Source organism: Desmodus rotundus, chromosome 6 (assembly GCF_022682495.2).
Source record: "Desmodus rotundus isolate HL8 chromosome 6, HLdesRot8A.1, whole genome shotgun sequence".
Lineage (NCBI taxonomy): Eukaryota > Metazoa > Chordata > Mammalia > Chiroptera > Phyllostomidae > Desmodus > Desmodus rotundus.
The window spans coordinates 133,415,878-133,436,411 of NC_071392.1; the positions used below are offsets into that span (position 1 = coordinate 133,415,878).

Consider the following 20,534-nt stretch of genomic DNA (forward strand, 5'->3'; position numbering starts at 1 on the left):
GTGGTCTTGTGCTCTGGTGGGAGGTTGCGTCCTGAGGGGTCTGGAAAAAGGGATTACTCAAACATTCCAAAGGTATATTATCTTAGAAACAAAAAGACAAGAGATAGACCTTGTTTAGGTAAAGACTGACTTTGTCAAGAAAGATACTGGCCTAAGATATGGCTACCACCGTTACTTGCTTTTAGTTAAGAAGTTTTAATCTCAGACCATACTGTGTGGTTACTGTAGGTCTCTGAGTTTGTAAGGCCACCGTGCAGGCCTCCCCTGAGCTTGTTAGGTTTAGTATGTAGCCCCTTTTTGAGCCACAATCCTCCCAAATGATAGCAGAAAGATAATGGTGTCATCATCGGTATTTAGCTAATTAATAATAAAAAGGTAAGAGAGCAAAGGGACTTAAACATTGAGCTTAACAAATGGGAGCATAAACCTGCTTGCTTAGCCAGGAAGCTACAGCTTCACACCCCAGGGGATTACAGCATTTCTCCACCAAGGAGATTAACAATCTTCCCTTCCTCCCTCTGGTACCAGATTGTTGGGGGTTCTAGGGAGAGGTGCTTGACCAGAGAGGCTTGTCAGTCTAACTAGGGGATGATCCCACCCAAAGCCTTCAAAAGCTTGGGAAGTTGATTGGTTCTTTGAAAAAGCACCTGGTCCATCCCAAACACAACCTAATATAATTCCAAGGGAACAAAGAAGCTGTCACTCTGTCTCTCTCTCTCTCTCTTTCTCTTTTTTTTTTCTTGCCTGATGACCCACACTGGCACAGTGCACTCACCTGTTCTTTCCATGGCCATGTGGACTCCAGAGGCAGACTCCAGGAGGGAGCCTGAATACTGCAGGGCAATGGACTGCAGCTGGGAACACATACTAAGCTAGCCGGATGCTGGATGGACTAGGATGCTTCTATGACTAGGTACATAGTCATCTTGCTTGATGACATCAATCTTGCCCAGGAAGTACTGGGCACAGTCAATCTGCTGGTACTTATTGGAGTCTTCATAGAAGGTGGGACTCTTTCATTTTCCCACAGAGCCTTGGCATGCTCATAGAATTCAGGAGGGAAATCAAAGTTGTGCACATTCATCACACTCAGAATGTAGTCCACTTGGAACTGGTTCTAAGGGTTAGCCAACTCCATAGAGTGGGATCAAGGGGGCGTGGCACCAGGTTGCTCATGGTGGCCATGTGTCCACAATAGTTTCAATGCCTTCCTTCAGGTTATTTGTGATGTCTTGCTCTTTGGTGGCCTTCTTGCTGTGGATGTTGCTCCTGGCAGCCTGCAGATACACCCTCTCCATAAAACCTATTAATAAGAAGGATCCTCGTTTGCTTCACAATAGTGCTTTTACCAGATCTCTGGTAGCCAGCAGCTGTAGGCAGTGTGTGGCCTGGTAGACCTAGTTGTCCTTCTGTAGCTGCTTCTCAATATTTTTGTTGGCCTGGTGCTACACTTTCTGCTGGTTGCGCTGGTCCTAGGTCTTATTGTTACCGAGGTGCATAGCAGCTACAGTGAACTGTATGGGGTTGGGCCCAGTTCCAAGAGGAGGAGTGTGCATGGCAGACCAGGCTACTTGGGGCGGATGGTGTCATCAGGCAGAGGGAAGCACTTCACTCCTTTTTTCTTGAGCCAAAGCCCAACAGGCTGATGGACTCCATGGCCCCAGGTGAATCAGAGCAGGAGCTGCCACTCTTATTGCATTGGCCCGGTGGGTCCCCTACACAGAAAGGTCTGGTCAGCAGGTGGTATTAGGGGGAGGGGAGGGAGGGGAAGTGGCAAGGTGGGTGGTAGGAAGAGGGGTTATTATTACTACTGTTTTAATTGTACATTTTACTTTACCCCAGAGGATAAATGGAATGTTTCCATTTTCCTTCCCACTCTTGCCCCCCACCTAGTTTTCCAGGCTTTTTTCCTTTATGCCCCATTTCTGTAAGGAAGAATAAACCAGTTATGGCCTCACAAATAATCATCAAGGCACCTGGAGGCTGTGAACATGTGAGTAATGAGAATCACTTTTTTGTCCATATTCAGGGATGGAAAGCAAAGAAATTAGTAAATCTCTGAATCTTGCTTCATTTATTGATTGAGAAATGAGGCCAGGTAAAATGGAAGGATGATTTTCTATAAGCTGGTAAGTTATAGTTAAGGTAAACCCAAATATCTTGTACTTGACCTGTGCTTATGAAGCCCCATGATTTATTGTTTAGAGATGAATTTCTCTACCTAGGGACTATCAACATTTTGGACTACATAATTCTTCATTGTCAGGTGCTGTCCTGTGCATTGAAAAAGTCCAGCACTGAAACTGGAAAAGTTGGCACCGGTGCTTCCTGTCATTACCAGAACTAATAAGTGGAGACAAGGATTGAATCTTTATGGGCACTTATTTAGATGGCTGACAATCTGAGAAAATGGTGGGTTATATAACCTAAAACACCATCTTACATCTCCTCTCAAGCTGACCTTTTTTATAAGGAGAAGAGGGTAGGTAAGGGGTTGGAAATTTAGGGGAAAAGTAGGTAAGGATTTGGGGTAAAAGGTTCATCATAAAAGCTGCAGTCCAGTGGTTCCTAGCATCCTCACATCTGCTGACTGGTGATTCTTTATCTGTATCCCGGTTGGCAGACATTCACTCCCTGGAGCACAGCAGCTCAGATACCATTTTGATTGCTTACAGTCCTCCTGGGGCACAAAGGTCAAATTGCTTGCAAGTCTTCTGGAGTCCGGGTAGGTCCAATCATACATATCAGTTCTTGAAACAATAGCTTTCTACATGCATTTATTACTAAGCCTACTAACTATAACTTAAGGCTAAAAATTTTTAACTTATTGAGTTCCCCCATCTGTACCATCCCTGGTCTCCACCCTCTAGATGTTAGTAACCCTAACATCTAGTGTTAGTAACCCCTCACCACCCCCCAGTGGTGACTCAAATATCCCCAGACATTGCTGCATAACCCCTGGTTGGTAAAATTACCACCCACAGTTGAGATCCACTGACATAGAGACATAGAGATTACTCTGGTCTGACTGTGTCCCCTACAATTCATACTGTGTACACACACAAAAGAAGGGTTCTACAGAAAGTAACCTCAAAGGGTGATCTGATCATAAATTCCTAACTAAGCAGGTCTTGTTGCATAGTAATACCCCAGGTATATAACTTCTTTAGAAAAGCTTTATCTTTGCCTTGACCTAGCCCTGTGCATTGTTTTTGTGCATCTAGGTTAACACAACTTTGAAATAAATGTAACCATCTTCAAGACAGCACATAATCTTAACTATTCTGTCATCAATCCCTGCCTTGCTTTCTCCTACCTTCATGAAATCTCCCTTATGTTCTCTCCTTCATTTCAAATACATAAAAAAAACACCCCCTGCAAAACTGTCATTCTCCAAAGCATTTGAGATCTTGCTTCCCATTATTTGTTGGTTTTGGCTCAAATAAACTCTTACAGAAATTCTCTACAGGTTTGGATGTTTCTCACATCAACAATACGTTGAACTCTAACCTTCAGTTAGGAGGTGGGGCCTTTGGGAGGTAGAGCCCTCATGAATGGAATTAGTGCCCTTATAAAACACACCTGAGAGAATTCTCCAGCACCCTCCTCCCTTCAACCATGTAAAGATACAGTAAGTCAGGCACCTGAAAGATGGCCCTCACCTCACCACGCTGGCACCCAGATCTCACATTTCCAGCCTCCAGGTTGTGAGAAATACATTCCTGTTGTTTACAAGCCACTCAGTATCTGATATTTTGTTTTAGCAGCCTGACCAGACCAAGAGAGAAATAAAGCCTACGAAGAATGATACACCAAAATAACAATGGCAAATTCTCCCTCTCCTCTATTAGTTTCTCCTCCCTGGTACGTATGTTTTAAACTCCTTTTGCCTGAATGCAAGGCAACCCTGTTTGTGCTGTCTTCTGTTTTCCAAGGGAGCAAAAAATCTCCCTTTTCCCCTGAAAGCCCCTGATTCTAGTGGCTCTCCTCAATATACTGACCAACTCTTGGGTCACTTGGTTCCCCCAAGAGCAGTTGAGGTGGGAAATAGATCCACCTTCTTGGGAAGTTATTTTATTCTTTATAGGCCAGAACTCAAACTTGTGGCAAAGTAATGTGCTGAATAACTGACAGACCGTGAGAAGAAAGAAGCTGCAACTTTGGTGCCTTGGACTGTGGTCGTCCAAAATGTAAATAAACACCTTAATGACAGCTTAATTGATCAAGAGGGGCCACAGGACAGCCTGGTGATTAGGAATGAGGCTTAAGTTCCAACTATGTTACTGGCCATCTATGTGACTTTGGGCAAGTGATTTTGTCTTTCTTCATCCATAAGTGGCAACATTATTGTGAGGTTTAAATGAGATATGCATATAAAATGGAGAGGATAGTGTCCAGCACTCAGGAATTGGTCCATTCATGGTTAATATTATCACTGGTGTTGGTTTATATTCTTTTCAGGAATGCCTCATCTAAAGAAAATTCTGCCCATACCAAAAGAAAACAACACTCAAATTATAACTATATGAACTTCAATTTCTCTCCATAAAAGCTGTTAAAATGACCATATTTACTACACACTGTGTTTGACTGCTTTTTGTAAAACACCCAGTCTTACCTTGGTTGCAGTGTGGGTTGGGATGAGTTTGTGGGTATAAGGTGGGACAGTAAACAAGGGCTCAGTTAGCCACATGGCTGGTGAAACATTTAAATGGGGCTAGGATTTCTGTAAGTCACTATTCCAAAATAAAACTTTTGTTTCTCTTAAACATTTTCCTTGAGTGTGAATAGGCTTTTTTTCCTACAAAGAATGGAACTCCTCAGATCTACCACAAATCACTCAGCATTGCTTTTTGTTCCTCAAACATTAAGAACAGAATCACCACAATTCACTCAATTTTCTCTCCCTTTACAAACCAGGTTGCCAAATTTAAGGCTATTTCTGCATCTTTTCCATCAGCAACCACAAGCCATGAGGACCCAACTGTTATCTTACCCACTTGAACACTGCTGCTGCATGAGCTTTAGGGAAATGGCACACCTTCTCACAGAGATATTTTAAACTTCCTCACCTCTGTGGTTTGCAAAATGAATGCCAATTCTTGTCACTCCAACTTCTCAGGTCAACCTGGATGCTGGCGTTGAGGCCATTTGATTATAAGAGAACCTCTACAGAGAAGGGGGACTTGTCCACAGGGTTGGGGTTCCTAAATTCTGGCTTGTGTGCAACAAACCCTCACCATGGAAGTTCCATCATCCTCAGTTTCTTGGCAAGTGTTTAGCTACTGAAGTTGTATTGTGGCTAAGAAAATGGGTTCTGGAGACAATCTCTTTGGTGCAAATTCTGACTCTACCCCTTACTAGCTGAGACACCTCAGGCAGGCAAGGTATTCCTGTCTGGGTCTCAGTTTCCTCATCAGTTGAATGGGGGATGATAGCAATAATAATAATAATAATAATAATAATAATAATAATAATACAATAAAAATAGTAGCCCCCAAGGTTGTTGTAAAGAGAAGAGGACTTGCTGGAAAGTATGGAAAGCAACTAGGTCAATGCCTAGAATAGATTAAATTTTAATAAGTGTGATACATGTTTATTTTTAAATCTCTTGTGTATTCCCTAAGGAGAGAGAGATGGTCATTTGGGCAGGGCTGGTTGAAGAAACTTGTTGTAGGATAAATATTAAAATGGCCATAGATTATGGTTAGACCAGCAGCTGTCTAATGCAGGGCTTCTCCACTTTAGCACTTTTGACATTATGGGTCAGATACTTATTTGTCATGAGGCTCTTCTTTGTATGTAGGAAACGTAGCAGCATCCCTGGCCTCTACCCACTGGATGATACTAGTACCTCCCTATCTCCAGCTGTGACAACCAAAAATGTCCTCAAGCATTGCCATGTGTCCCTTGGGAGTCAAAAATCTCCCTTAATGGAGAACCCTTGGTCTAGAGAAAACTGAGGAAGCCAATGCAGCAGATCAAGGAGAAAATCCCAAAGTGGTAGCATTAACTTAACTATTCTTATAGAGTCATTTAGCTCAGCAGAGATAATTCCAGATGATTTAAACCTTTTCCCTCTGTTTTTCTAGCAGTCCAACTTGAATACGTTTACTTGGATGTATGTGTGTTACATTGAAAAACCTGTCTAAAGACAAAAGGAACAAATAATGCCTCTAGAAAAGGGAAACATTTTAAATAAAAATAGTGATGGAGGTTTATTAAAATTGGTAAAAATAGCTGTCACCACCTGGAGTCGTGTGAGTTGGTGACCCTGGTTAGATGGCTTTTAGTAATGTTGGGGAGGGCTCATGTCATCTGTTGCTTTCTCTATGTCCTCTGCCCCCACCACAAGAATATGCTGAATATGTGCTTTATATCCTACCTTGGTCAATGCTCTTTACTTTCTTCCAGAACAGTTCCCACAGGGCCACTGGGGAATAAACTCTTAGGGAATTCTGGAATGCTAGAAACTGCCAAACAGTTCTGGGGAATGAATAGCCTCTTTCCCACTTTTATGGCAGTTTGTGTCAAGGTGGCCTATTACCTTTCTCTTTGGAGTATTCAACAGTGATTTTTTGAGATCTTCTCAGGCTCTGATCACCTGGAGATCTTATTAAATACAGATTTTAATCCAGTAAAACTGGGACAGGACTTGAGATTCTGTGTTTCCAACAAGCCAGGTGACACCAATGCTGCTGGTTCACGTACCACACTGAGAATCAAGGTGCCAGTGGACAAGTCTAAAAAAGTATTCATTTTCAACAACTAAAACTGAGGGTTTCAGCAACAGCTTGGAAGGAGAAAAGAGGCACTTTCATTTTGGAAAAAATAAACAGTTAGGGTAGTGTTTTATCCACACAGACATCTTGTCTTATTCTCCTCCAGGGTATATTGAGGCAGACGGACAGGGGTCAATACTGCGTGAGTTTTGTTTGGCCTGTGACTTTTCTTCCTTGTGCTCTCCTGTATTTTTGTTATGTGGGCAGAGCATAAACTCTTTTCAAGAGTCAGAGGCAGGCAGTGGGTAGGGCAGGAGCATGGGGAAAAGCACTGGAGGCCTCCCCCAGCATGGGGTTGAGCCTCCAGTCAGTGTTGGCACATGGGCACAGTGGGTGCTGGTAGCCACTCTGCGTGTGGTATGCAGGGTACTTGGAAATCCCCTATGAATGGCCCGGAGGAGCTTAAGACATGATTGGCATAAGACACCACTGTAAACTACACTGGTTTCCCAAGGATTTTGCAAGTGCTCACAAAAGTATAAAGAATAATCTCTAAAGAACTCACATGACTCCACTCCAGGAAGACAAACAACCCAATTAAAAAATGGGCAAAGGACTTGAACAGACATTTCTCCAAGGAAGACATACAGAGGGCCCAGAGACATATGAAAAGATGCTCAGCATCACTAGCCATCAGAGAGATGCAAATTAAAACCACAATGAGGTACATCTCACACCAGTCAGAGTGGCCAACATAAACAAATCCACAAACAAATGTTGGAGAGGATGCGGAGAAAAGGGAACCCTAGTGCACTGTTTGTGGGATTGCAGACTGGTGCAACCACTATGGAAAACAGTATGGAATTTCCTCAGAAAACTAAAAATGGATCTGCCTTTTGACCTAGCAATTCCTCTGCTAGGATTATATCCTAAGAACCCTGAAACACCAATCCAAAAGAACAATGCACTCCAATGTTCATAACAGCACAATTTACAATAGCCAAGTACTAGAAGCAACTTAAGTGCCCATCAGCAAACGAGTGGATCCCAAAACTATGGTATATTTACACAATGGGATTCTACACAGCAGAGAGAAAGAAGGAGCTTATACCCTTTGCAACAACATGGATGGAACTGGAGAGCCTCATGCTAAGTGAAATAAGCCAGGTGGTGAGGGACAAATACCATATGATCTCACCTTTAACTGGAACATAATAAATAGAAGAAAAAAGGAAACAAAATATAACCAGAGACATTGAAGTTAAGAACAATCTAACAATGGTCAGGGAGGAGTAGGGAGGGGACAGTGAGGAGAGGGGATTACAGAAACTACTATAAAGGACACATGGACAAAATCAAGGGGCAGGGTGGAGGTGGGGGAGGGAGGGGGTTTTGGCTGGGGTGGGGTGGAGGGATGGGGAGAAAAGGCACACAACTGTAATTGAATAACAATAAAAATTAAAATTAAAAAAAAAAGAATAATCTGAGCCATGTAGGTCTTTTATGAATGGGAGATTATGGTCAAGCTTTGTCACAGCCTAAGGATTCAGAAGAACAGGGCCATTGTGGGGTGGGCATTCATATTAGAGATAAAATATTAGCTGGGTGGTCTGAGATAATGAAGGCATTTATGACTCCAGCTAAGCATATGTATGTTGGACTGATCCACAGATTACCCATACAGGGTCTGGGCTCATATGAGCTCCAGAGGGGTGAGGCTTGCTAAGGTACAGATCTGGGATAAAGAGACCAATGATCAAAGTGACTCAGGAGGACTAAAGAGCTGTTTATCTGTGATCCAGGGATACAATGAAATGAGGAATATAATTTCCTTGAAAGCTGGGACTGGTTTCCAAGAGAGTCCTTAAAACTCTGAACTTTAGAGAAAATGCTCTCAATCCATCACTCAGAGGGAAAACACACACAAGAAAAACAGCGGTGGCTGTGAAGTGACTGGGAAGAGTGACCTATGCACAGTTCCATAGTTGGGATTGGTAGGGCAAATTACTGATATGGCCATGACTTGATAAGTGACCTTGGGCCAGTCCCATAGCCTTTCATTTTCCTTATCTGTTGGAGATAGAGGTTGACTGTTGCCAAAGTGGCCAAGCCCCCAGCAGAATGCAGTACAAAGACTATGCTTGCTTCATTTTATTTTGCTTACGAAAGACAATGTAGAGGCCTAGTGGAACACTCCTCTAAGAATGCTGGGAAAGGACTAGAATTTTCCAGAACAGGAGCATCAAATGTGCCAGGTGTCACAACCCCTTGTCAGCCTTAGGAAAAGAAAACTGACATATGTGTATATAATTTGATGAGTTCCAACATGTAAATGCTCATTATGTTTATCACAATTGTGATAAGGAACATAGATATCATTCTCAAAAGTTCACTTTTGGCCTTATAATCCTTCCCTCTCCTAGCCCTCCCATCCTCACCAGGTAACCACTCATCTGCTTTCTGTCACTTTAGATTAATTTTGCATCCCCTATAATTTTATATACATGGAAGCAGAGTATACAGTATATACAGCATGGCTTCTTTTGCTCACCCCAATGATTTTAAGATTCAGCCCTCTTGTTGTGTGTATGAGTAGCTTCTCCTTGTTACTGCTGAGTAGTATTCCATTCTATGGATATACTATAATTTGTTTATCTATTCACCTGTTGATGAACATTTTGGTTTTGTCCAGTTTGTGACCTTTCCAAATAAAGCTACTGTGAACATCCATGTTAAAATCTTTGTATGGACATATGCCTTTTTTCCTTTAGGAATGGACTACCTAGATTATAAGAGGAACACATAACTTTTTAATATGCTGCCAAATTATTTTCCAAAGTGATTGTGCTATTTTACAATTCTATCAGCAGAGTGGAAGAGTTCTGGTTGCTTTACATCTTTGCCAATGCTTGGTGTGGTCAGTCTTTTTAATTTTAGCTGTTCCTTTGGATTTGTAGTAGTATTTCAGTATGATATCTCAGTATGATTTGTATTTCCCTAGTGACTAGTGATGTTGAACATCTTTTTATGCATATGCTTGCCATTTAAAACTCTTCTTTGGTGAACTGCCTATTCAAATATTTTGTGCATTTTTTAAAAAATTGAGTTGTCTGGATATTAAATTGCAAGAATTGTGTATATATTATAGATAAAGTCCTTTTCAGATACATGTATGGAAAATGTTTTCTCCCATTTTATACCTCACAGAGGAATTGTGAGAAGTGAGTAGATATAGTTGAGGGAGGCAGATGGTACTATGATGCTGTTGTGTTTCATTCTGGAGTCCCTGGGGTTTTAGGAATTGCTTCTCTTGTGACCTTCCTTTGGTTCCTTTTCACCACAGTGAGATGGAAACATCAGGATAGAGTGCAGTGTCAAGTATTACCTGAATAGTACACACACTACACATACTTTCACTCTCTTACTGAAAGTGGGGGACTTGGTTATCTGAACAGCCCAGAGCTCCAGAGCAAATATTTGGGGTGTTGGCAGAGGAGGTTCCTGCATTTCAGCCTCAGCCAGTCCAACCAATAGCACATTGTAAAGGAAGGAAGTGTTTGGAGTCCTTTTATGCCTCTAATTAAAAATTGCAGGTCAGCTATGGTCTCCAGCCACCACTCTATACCTCCTTTGAGGCAATAGTGCTCTTTCTCCACAATTTTCATCTTTATTTGGTAACACATAGGGACAACTTTTTTCTTATATATCACATCATCACATCATATGCTTTAAATATATACAATTTTATTTGTCAGTTATGCGTCAATAAAAAAATCAAGCATCTTGTAGTAGTTGCTATTGCTGTAAAGAAATGACCCCAAACCTTATAGGTCTAAACAACCACAGTTTGTTACTGTTCAGGATTCTGCAGTTCTGCTCATATGAACCAGGCTCATCTGATCCCAAGTGGGCTCACTCACACACCTGCAGGTATATGGAATTTTAGTCTCGCTGTTTGTAATTGGATCAATAGAGTTCAGCCCCCGTATTACTATCAGCCTTGCTGTTTCTGTCTCTGGTTCTGGCTCCATTTGTTTTTAGCACTAAAACTGTTTCTAGCATGACTCATAACGGAATCTGGAGCCCCTCTCCTGTGCTGCTGGACCCAGTAGGGTTGTAGCCCTCTGAGACTGTGTTGATTTGGGTTCCCTGTGAAGCAGACACTGAGAAAAACATTTGAGTGTGAGCAGTTCATCCCAGGAAGTGGGGACATTGGGAAGTGAGAGAAGGGATGAGGGGAGGCAGCCAATCAGGGGTGTCCAAACTTTTGGCATCTCTGGGCCACACTGGAAGAAGAGTTCTCTTGGGTCACATATTAAATATATTGTGACATGTAATCACAAAAAATCTGATGTTTGAAGTAAATTTATGATTTTGTGCTAGGCCACATTCATAGCCATCCTGGGCCACATGCAGCCCATGGGCTGTGGGTTGGACACCCCTGCAATTCAGGGTGTTAATGAAGAGTCTATCACTGTGAGAAGCTGGACACAGTCTCACTGGAGATGTTGTCCCATCCAAGAGACAAAGAATGGAACCTTTGCTGGGACTGAGGCTCTTCCATGTGAGTGCCATATGAGTCACTTTCCTTCTTTTTTGAGTCTTTCTTTGCCTTTGAGGTTTCTCCCTCAAGGCTTCACTGCAAAGGGATCTCTGGCCCCTGAGGATGGGTTTAGTCAGCTAGGTTCCCATTTACCTACTTTAAGTCCACTACAAGTAGGTAATGTTTGCAGTGTCCAAGGACCTGGTAGGTAATTACAGAATACAAATGGACTCAAACAGTGCCTGAAGCAAGTCTGATCTGCTTTCTTTTGAGTTATAACCATTTAAAGCTACTTTTTGATAAGCTAAGCAGGCTGGACTGTGGCATTTAAGGGCTCTGGTGGCCAGTGTGTTGGTTGCATCTGTTACAGCTTTCTCTAGATCAGCAGGTTGGGATGTTCATCAGAAGCCACCACTTCTTCATCTTGTGTATGCATCATCAAAAAGCTGCTTTTAATGCAGCAGCAGATATTTTTAGTGAATTATTATGAAAGGTTTTGTTACATGAAATGACATTACTGCATAATATTACAGTAATCCCTTGCAGGCTCATGATTTGAAAGCAGTTGGATGCAAGCTAGCTTAACAGTAGGAAGAGTTTAAAATGGCCCAATTGCTCAGAAAATATTGTGTTAAATCTTGTGGCTTCTGAGCTTTCTTTGCTGTTTTGCTTACTTCATCTCCCCTCCTAGCAATGCTTTTGATTTTAACAATCTGAGTAGTTTCTTGCTTTCCAGGCTGAATAACCTCAGCAGTATCAGCATTCATTGATTGATACTATCATTTACTCAGGAAGCATTGTTGAGTGTATTTGTGCAGCCAGTATTAAGGGGCTCAGCGACCACAAAGACTAATACTTACTTGCACTGTTCCGATGTCAAACCTTCCAATTAAGGCAGGAAAAAAACTGATGTCTTAGCTCAAAGGCTATCAAGCAGGAGGGATTCTCCCTAGCTCAGAGCCAGCCTTTTGGTTTTAGTCTCTCCTTCAACGGATTGGATGTGGTCCACCCACTTTGGGGAGGGCAATCTGCTTCACTCAGTGCATCAATTTAAATGCTAATCTGACCCAGAAATCAGAGACACCCCAAATATTGTTTGACCAAATATCTGGTCAAATGCCTGTATTACCATGTGACTCAAACAAGTTGACATAAAATCAGCCATCCCAATATTCTTCACTCTTTTAGCAAGCAGCTATACTGTATGGATGTGCCTTAATTTATTAAATCAGTCTCCTGTTGATGGACACTTGATTATTTCCAATCTTTGGTTATTATAAATAGTTCTGAACTAATAGCTTTGTAAACATGTATTACATATGTTTGCCATTGAATTGGTGGGACAGTTTCCTAGAGGTGGGATCGCTGGATCATATGGTAAATATATATGCAATTACCCCTCTGTATAGGAAGGCGAGAGTCTGGATTGCAGAACTGGTCCAGGGGTTTTATCAAAAATTTTAACAGTAAAAACAGCACATTTTCCACCTAGTACAAGAGTGATGGTTATTCTTTCTAATGGAGATATAACCTGATTTGTCTACAAAAACCCATGCATTATTAAAAAACAAATCTAGCAGAGTTAAGGTGAGTTTTTGATAGCTGAAGGTCAATGTCCCCTTCTCTGGCTTTGCTCTGCTCCTCCCTCATCATATGCCTGCCAAATTTTATCTGTAGGCTAATCTTTTTCATAAGAAATTAGGGACCAAGCAATGACAGGCACACTTAGCTTTCCTATAATATGTACCGACCCCACCATAAAATCATCCCAAACTATCATACAACCCAAATGATGTGCCTCCCATACTAAGATAGCTTTAATACAAGTCCACTAATCAACCCCCCTTCCAACCAGATGGCTGCCCTCTAGGCCCTGCCAATGGGGAAATTTTGGATCAGTCCCTGCTTAGAGGATTATGTTTATCCCAAGCTGACAGAAGAGGCTTCTTTCTACATCACTGCAAAGCTGGTGAATGAACCTGCCTGTGGACCAGGCATCAGACAAACATCTGGGTAGAAATGAATCTGCCCATCTTTAGGAAAGTAAAAGAGAGACAACCAGCCTTTAAGACCTTTATGATGATGACAGTGAGAGGAGAGTGAGGACATCAACTTAGCCCACCTCATGTCCACTGCAGCTGTACACTAACAGTTTTCTACCTCCAGTACCTGCCTGCCTCTACCTCTTCTCTACTTGCGGGCTGCAGGGCAGCCAGGAAATGTCAGACACCTAATGCCCCTGGAGTAACATTCAACCAGTTGGTGGATAAATGTCCTGGCTTCCTCACCTCTCCTCCATAAGGCAATTCTGAGAAATGCCCCACTCTGTGTCTCCCAGGGTCCATAGCAGGAGTGAGCCCCACTTATCCACAGCAGTAACTCACTCATTTACATGCCCTTTACAGTAAGTCCTCACTTAAAATTATCTTTTTTTTCTCTGTTCCCAATTTTCCCCCCTTTGTTCCCCCTCTGCCTTGCCCCCCCAACCCACCAGCATTCCCCCCACCTTAGTTCATGTCCATGGGTTGTACATATAGGTTCTTTGAGTCCTCTGTTTCCTATATCATTTTTAATCTCTCCCCGTCTATTTTATGCCTACTAATTATGCTTCTTCTTCCCTGAACCTTTTCCTCCTTATTCCTCCCTTCCCCCTCCCCACTGAAATCCCTCCATGTCCATTTCTCTGATTCTGTTCCTATTCTGGTTGCTTGCTTAGTTTTTGTTTTTGTTGTTTTTCTTTTCCTTTAGGTTCATTTGTTGATAGTTGTGAGTTTGTTGTCATTTTACTGTTCATATTTTTTATCTTCTTTGTCTTAGTTAAGTCCCTTTAATGTTTCATATAATAATAGCTTGGTAATGATGAACTCCTTAAATTTGCCCTTGTCTGGGAAGTGCTTTATCTGCCCTTCCATTTTAAATGAAAGCTTTCCTGGATAGAGTAATCTTGGATGTAGGTCCTTGCCTTTCATGACTTGGAATACTTCTTTCCAGCCCCTTCTTGCCTGCAAGATTTCTTTTGGAAATCAGCTGACAGTCTTATGGGCTCTCCTTTGTAGGTAACTCTTTCCTTTCCTCTGGCTTCTTTTAGGATTCTCTCTTTATATTTAATCTTGGGTAACTTAATGAAGATGTGTCTTGGCTTATTCCTCTTTGGGTCCAACTTCTTTGGGACTCTCTGGGCTTCCTGGACTTCCTGGAAGTCTATTTCCTTCACCAGATTGGGGAAGTTTTCTTTCATTATTTGTTCAAATAAGTTTTCAGGTTTTTGCTATTGTTTTTCTCCTTCTGGCACCCCTATAATTCAGATACTGGAATGTCTTAGGTTGTCCCAGAGGTTTGTAAGACTCTCTTCACTTTTTTGAATTCTTATTTTTTCATTTTTTTCTGGATGGATGTTTATTTTTTTCCTATTGTTCCAAATTGTTCCTTTGAGTCCTCGGTTTCCTTCCTGTCACTGTTGGTTCTCTGAATATTCTGCTTTATTTTATTTTGGGTATCCTTCATTTGTTTTTTCATTTTTCGACCAAGCTCAATCAGATCTGTGAGCATTTTGATTACCATGGCTTTAAATTCTCCATCAGATGGGTTGGTGATCTCCTCCTTGCTTAGTTCTCTTTCTGAGGTTTTGCTCTGTTCTTTCATTTGGGCCATATTTCTTTTCCTTACTTAACGTTATCAATAGGTTCTTAGGCATTTCAACTTCAAGTGAAATGATGTATAATGAAACCAATTTTACTTTATGCTAATTGATATAAATGAGAGTTAAGTTCCTATGGCATATTTCCCATCATAAAAATATCACCAAACTTCTAAGTAAAGACTTAAACAATTCTAATAAACATTGAAATAGGTGTGTGCTATATAAGATTACCCTACAGATAGAATTTGGCAGAGATATAATGAGGGAGGAGCAGAGCAAAGCCAGAGAAGGAGATCTTGATCTCCAGCTATCAAAAACTCACCTTAGAGAGAGAAGATGGTAGCGAGATAGGTGGGAGCAGAGTCCACTTCCCCCTGGGCACTGGTGAAACACCTAGCTGATCTTCTGAGGAGTAGAGAGAACAGCCAACGGTATTCCAGCACATATGAAGATTGGAGACGAAAAATTATAGAGGACATTGAAAAATCAGATGGTAAGAAGACTGCTTAAGGACAACAAGGTCCCTAGGACCAGCTCGGACACCAGTGTAGGGACCAGGGTGGCTGAAGCCCCAGGCCTTGCGCCAGCTGGGTCTGCTGCAAGATTTGTGGGAGAGAGCCAGGCTGGGCTGTTTGAGAGGCCAGGTGCTTGTTTGCACCAGGGGCTTGAATGGGAGGAATTTCTGAAAAAGAAAAAGAGAAAAAAGAGGCACTCAGCAGCTGTTTGGAGAATTCTCCACTGCAGCCGTTGGCCTCTTGTGCCCCCAGCCCTGCAGCCCCTGGGTGGTGCACACCAGATCAGCAGCCTGCTGCCACAGGCATGCACGTCCAAAGCCCTGGTTGGTGCGCACCCCAACCAGCGGCCTGGCTGCTGGGGGCACCCAGGCCTGAAGCACCTGGGACAGAACACCTCCCACCTAGTCCCTGCGCACAGAGCCCTCTAGGGCCTACTGGCTCTCTAGGAGGAAGTCAGAACGCCCAGCAGAGGGGAGCTGCAGGGTTAGGGGAGACTGCAATCCCCAGAAAGACTTGACTCAGTAGGGGGCTGAACTACCCTAAAGGGGCACTGAGAGTCCCTAGCATCTAGGACAGCAAAGAGCAAGAAGGTGGAGTATGAGTTGCCCCTATTTGGTGCACCTCAAGAACAGTGAAACTGGTGCACCAAAGGCCTAGGCAAGGAGAAGGGCACTGAGGAACTGGGCAACAGTGAAGAGTTCAGCTCAGGAAGGGAGAAAAGAGAAACCAATCCCTCCCCAGCCAGATGGCAGACAGGAAGACCAGCAGAACTGGCCTGACCAGTTTAAAGCCAGCAGAAGGGGTTTTTTTTTTTCCCTTTAAATTCCTTCTTCCTTCCAGTCTTTCTTTCTTTTATTATTCCATCTTCCCTTCCCTCCTTCCTTCCCCCTTTTATTCCTTCTTCCTTCCTTCTTCTATTTATTTTTTGAATTTTAATTTTTTAATTCCTCCTTCCTTTCTTTCCTTCTTTCTTTTTTAGTCCTTCCTTCCTTCCTTTCCTTTTTTATTCTTCCTTCCTTCCTTCCTTCTTTTTTTATTTAATTTCTAAAATCCTTCTTCCTTCCTTTCCTTCTATCTTTTTTATCCTTCCTTCCTTCTTTCTTTCCTTCCTTCCTTCCTTCCCTTTTTCTTTCTTTTCTTCTTCTTTTCCCACAGGTGAGACAATAAAACCTGGACCTTTGAAAAGACCACAGTTAGACCCAAACAGGGGTCATCCTAATAACTGAGAAAGTGAGACAAATTCCTTTTTGCTACTCCAGAGAACTTGCAAGGTGGGAGCGGTGAACATGAGTACACCTGCTGGAAGAGGGAACCCACCAACAAAAGAACCACCAACACATAACAATGGAAGAAGGTGAAGAAGGGAGTGGAAGCCACACTATCCTCAATCCAGGACTGATCTGGAAATACAACTAAATAGTGGAGAAATTACTCAGAACAAACAACAGAAAAAGAGCGAGAGAGAAGCCTAAGAACCTTGTACACACAGAAGAATCAGCTTCAACACCTGTCTACACCTGCACAACAGAATACAAGACGTGGTAGATGGAGTGACCCTCAGTTAACAAGGTGAAGGGAAGGACCCACCAAAGAAAGACCCAACAATAATCAAAACCCAAAGACATACAGACAGCCAACATAAATGATAGCCAACACCAGCAAGCTCAGGAGGTTAAGGAGACTACACCACTGAATTCCACTGGCATTCTACCATAAAAGTTCACACCATAAACCCAGGGAGTCAGAATACATCAATGTAAGCATCAGAGGCTAGCAAGAACAGTGTCACAAACAATGGGAAGACAAAGAAACAATCCCCAAATGAAAGGAAAGGAGGAAGCCTCAGAAAGAATGCTAACTGAAAAAGAGGCAAGTCAACTATCAGATATTGACTTCAAAGCAATAGTTATCAGGAAGCTCAATGAGCTCACTGAGAATTACCAGAAACTACAGGGAAACTAAAATAAACTAACTGCAAACTGTATCAACATGAAAAAGAAAATAGAAACTATCAACAAGGGACAAGAGGAAATGAAGAATACAATTTCTGAACTGAAGAACACAGTAGAAAGCATCAAAAGCAGACTTGATGAAGCAGAGGATCAGATCAGCGAGCTGGAGGACAAAGTAGAAAAAAACACCCAGAAAAAGCAAGAAAAGGAAAAGAGGCTCAGAAAGAATGAAGAGGGATTAAGGGAAATGCAGGACAACATGAAATGTAATAATATCCATATAATAGGGATACCAGAAGGAGAAGAAGAGCAATGGATAGAAAATCTGTTTGAAAAAGTAATGATGGAGAATTTCCCTAATCTGATGAGAGAAAAAGTCACCCAAATCCAGGAAAAACAGAGTCCCAAGCAAGAGGAACCCAAAGAGGCCCACTGCAAGACACATCATAATTGAAATGGCACAAAATTCCAAGACACAGGGAGGATCTTAAGGGCAGCAAGGGAGAAGCAAGAAGTAACATACAAGACAGCCCCAATAAGGTTAGTAGCTGACTTCTCAATGGAAACGCTCCAAGCCAGAAGATTATGGCAAAAAATATTCCAAGTAATGAGAACCAGAGGCCTGCAACCAAGTCTACTTTACCCAGCGAGGCTCTCAATCCAGACAGAAGGCCAAATAAGGAGCTTCCCAGACAAAGGAAGTATAAAAGAATACACCTCCACCAAACCAGCTCTGCAAGAGATGCTAAAGGGACTGTTTTAAGGAAAGGAAGGAAAAGAGAAAGAGATAGGAACACAGGTATGAATAAATGGCAATGAATAATTACCTGTCAATAACAACCTTAAATGTAAATGGATTAAATGCTCCAATCAAAAGACATACAATAGCTGAATAGATAAGAAAGCATGACCCACACATACCTTGCCTATAAGAGATCCACCTAAGGACAAAAGACCTACACAGACTGAAAGTGAAGGGCTGGAAACAAATTTTCCAAGCAAACGGACAGGAAAACAAGGCAGGGGTTACTATACTCATATCAGACAAAATAGACTTCAAAAAAAGGGCCATAAAGAGAGACCCACAAGGTCACTTCATAATACTCAAAAGAAGAATCCACCAAAGAGACATAAACATTGTAAATATAAATGCACCCAACATAGGAGCCCCGGAATACATAAAGAAAATCTTGGAGGACTTCAAGAAAGATATCGACGGCAACACACTTATACTGGGGATTTGAACACCCCACTGTGAAAGATGGACAGATCTTCCAAACAAAATATCAACAAAGATATTGTGTCACTTAACAATGCCCTAGATAAAATGGACTTCACTGGTATATATAGAGCCTTTCATCCCAAAGAAGCAAAATACACATTCTTTTCAAATGCAAATGGAACATTTTCAAAGCTAGACCGCATGATAGGACACAAAGCAAGCCTCAACAAATTCAAGAAAATTGAAATCATATCAGTCATTTTCTCTGACCACAAGGGACTGAAACTAGAAACCAACCCCAAGGAAAAAAAACCCAAAACATTCAAAATCATGGAGATTGAATAGCATGCTATTAAACAATGAATGGGTCAAGAATGATTAGGGAAGAAATCAAAAAGTTTATGGAAACAAATGAAAATGAACTCACAACAACCCAAAACTTATGAGACACAGTGAAGGCAGTCCTGACAGGGAAGTTCATAGCAATACAAGCCTACCTGAAAAAGATAGAAATATTTCAAACAAACAACCTAACCCTATGCCTCCAAGAACTTGAGGAACAACAACAACAACAACCCAGACCAAGTAGAAGGAAGGAAATAACCAAGATCAGAGCAGAGTTAAATGACATAGAGACTAAAAGCACAATTCTAAGGATCAATGAATCCAGGAGCTGGTTCTTTGAAAGGATAAACAAAATCGACAAGCCTTTAAGCAGGCTCATCAAGAAAAAAAGAGAGAGGATGCAAATAAACACAATTAGAAATGAAAGAGGAGAGATTACAACTGATACCACAGAAATACAAAGGACTGTAAGAAATTACCACGAAGAACTGTATTCCAAGAAATTTGAAAACCTAGGTGAAATGGACAAATTTCTAAAAAAATATAATCTTCCAAAACTGAATGAAGAGGAAACAGAAAGCCTGAACAGACCAGTAATGCCTGATGAAATTGAAACAGTAATCAAAAACTCCCAACACACAAAAGCCCTAGACCAGATGGTTTCACAGGAGAATTCTACCAAGACCTTTAAAGACCTTAAAATGCTTCTACCAAGACAAACATTTAAGGAAGAGCTATCCCCGATCCTTCACAGACTATTTGAAAAAATCCAAACTGATGGAAGACTCCCAAACTTTTTTTATGAAGCCAGCATCATCCTAATCCCAAAACCAGATAAAGACACAACAAAGAAAGAAAACTTCAGGCCAAGATTGCTGATGAACACAGACGCTAAAATTCTCAACAAAATATTGGCAAACCACATCCACCAATACATTAGAAAGATCGTACACCATGACCAAGTAGGATTCATCCTAGGGATGCAAGGATGGTACAATATTTACAAATCAATAAACATAATACATCACATAATCAACAGCAAAGACAAAAATTACACAATCGTATCAATAGATGCGGGAAAAGCACTTGATAAGGTACACCATCCATTTAGGATAAAAACACTCAGCAAAGTGGGAATAGAGGGAGCATTCCTCAACATAATAAAAGCCATATATGAGAGACTTATAGCCAATATCATACTGAAGGGGAAAAACTAAAATCTTCCCCACTAAGATCAGGAACAAGACAAGGTTGTCCATTTTCACCACTTCTATTCAACATAATATTGGAAGTTTTAGCCACAGCAACCAGAAAAGATATGGAAATAAAAGGCATCCAAATTGGAACGGAGGAAACAAAACTGTCATTCTTTGCAGATGACATGATAGTGTATAGAGAAAATCCTATAGACTCCACCAAAAAACTGCTCGACCTAATAAATGAATTTGGCATAACAGCGGGATACAAAGTCAATATCCAGAAATCAAAGGCATTCATGTATGCCAACAATGAAACTGCAGCAATCATGAAAAACATCCCATTTGATATAGCAACAAGAAAAATAAAATACCTAGGAGTAAACCTAACCAGGGAGG

General features: G+C 41.6%; 1 pseudogene; it reads right to left on the minus strand.

Annotated features, from left to right (window-relative positions):
* Positions 1-872: 872 nt before the first annotated feature.
* Positions 873-1,556, minus strand: LOC112303632 (guanine nucleotide-binding protein G(s) subunit alpha isoforms short pseudogene; annotated as a pseudogene).
* Between the last annotated feature and the right edge of the window lie 18,978 nt (positions 1,557-20,534).